At 45.4% G+C, this 1649-nt stretch overlaps 1 pseudogene; it reads left to right on the top strand.

The window, feature by feature from the left end:
• The first annotated feature begins 375 nt into the window (after positions 1–375).
• Positions 376–1633, top strand: LOC107664068 (E3 ubiquitin-protein ligase RNF182-like; annotated as a pseudogene).
• The last annotated feature ends 16 nt before the right edge of the window (positions 1634–1649 follow it).

Below are 1649 nucleotides of genomic sequence, written 5' to 3'. Positions count from 1 at the left end.
ATATAAAATGCATTATATTTGGAAATAAATACCAATCAGATGTAAGTAAATTCTCATTTTACATGGTAAAATCTCAGTAATACCTGCCTTTGAGAGACAGGCTCAGTGAACAGCAATGACCTAATTTTTTATGTTACACAGTGAACTGTGTACTTCTGAACTGGCTGGTATTCAAAATTACAGCTTGGAACAAGTTTTAAATACATTTAAAATATTTGATGTTGTATATTCTGAACGTAACATGATTTCAGACAAATATCATCTCTTTTTGTTTAAAATCATCTTGCAACAAGTGAGCAAAAACAGCGCTGTGCACCAGAAAGAAGTGTGGAGCCACTAATTGGACTGAATTTCAGTGGCAACAAAAGCCCTGGCTAGAAAATTCCAGCCCTGGTTTTACAGGGTCTGCTTTGTTGCTGCAGTGTTTGTTCTCTACTGCTGTGTTAACAGTTATCTTTTCGGTGGTGGCCTCTCCCCACCCTTCCACACAGTGCATGAAATGTTCCTCAGCACAAACCCGTCCAGAGCCACCGTGGCACAGTACAGGCAATGCTTCGTTCTGCACAGGACACCATCCAGACACCAGGAGTGGCCCAACAGCTGCCTCGCAACCATGTTCCCACACAGCTTTGACTACAACCAGCCGATGAGAAATCGTTGAGAAGAAGGAGACATGATGGGACAGTTCCCAGAGGATGTGGTGGGTGGCTCCACCACAGAGGATCTGGAATGCAAGATCTGCTACTGTGCTTACAGCCTGTCAAGTCGACGGCCCAAGGTCCTCGAGTGCTGCCATTGTCTTTGTGCCAAGTGCCTTGCAAAAATCCTTGATTTAGGTGAATCCTCTCCGAACGCAGTGGTCTGTCCATTCTGCCGCTACATCACAGACCTTCCCGGAGAAGATGTGGACAGTCTACCGGATGAGTATAACTTGGTGACGGCACTGCTGTCCATCCAGACACGGAAGCATCAGAACCTTTATGACAACCAAGGGGAGATTCTCCTCAGTCCCAGACACCTTAACTCCCTGGTGGGACACTCAGCCTCAGCTTCTCCCACCTCGATTCGTTCCAATTACGTGGTGATCACCATTATGGAGCCTCGACAGGAGTCTGTTATTCCAGCTTCGGGTAGGGATTACCGCTCTTCCAGTCAGGACTCCATGTCCTCCGTTACCCAGAGATGGACAGTGTGGAACTGTGCGGCCCTGCTGTGCCAGACTTCAGCACGCATCCTGGTCTGGCTGCTGGGGCTGCTATACTTCAGCTCGCTGCCTCTAGGTATCTATCTGCTAATCATGCAGAATACCACGATGGGGGTGTTGATGGTCAGTCTGGTACCTGTCAGTCTTCTAATCGTCATGGTGTAAGGCCTTTGCCAATGCCTGTGCCGTGAGTTTTGGGACTGTGTACCACCATAATGACCAAAGCAATAAGTGTAACTGTTATGTGTGGATACAATGATTGGATGTGCTAATGGTCCAGCCAGTTTATGGAAACTCGTAAATTTTCCAGTTTATTGGATAAACAATGTACACTGAACTGAAATACAAACAATAAAGGTTCACAGATATAATTTAGTAGGCTGTCATACAAATTAAAGTCATGTAAGTATACTTAAAAATAGTATCCACCTCAACAAATTATCCT

This window comes from Sinocyclocheilus anshuiensis, unplaced genomic scaffold (genome assembly GCF_001515605.1).
Source record: "Sinocyclocheilus anshuiensis isolate Anshui unplaced genomic scaffold, SAMN03320099.WGS_v1.1 scaffold23, whole genome shotgun sequence".
NCBI classification, from domain to species: domain Eukaryota; kingdom Metazoa; phylum Chordata; class Actinopteri; order Cypriniformes; family Cyprinidae; genus Sinocyclocheilus; species Sinocyclocheilus anshuiensis.
This window is presented reverse-complemented; position numbering and strand designations above follow the sequence as displayed.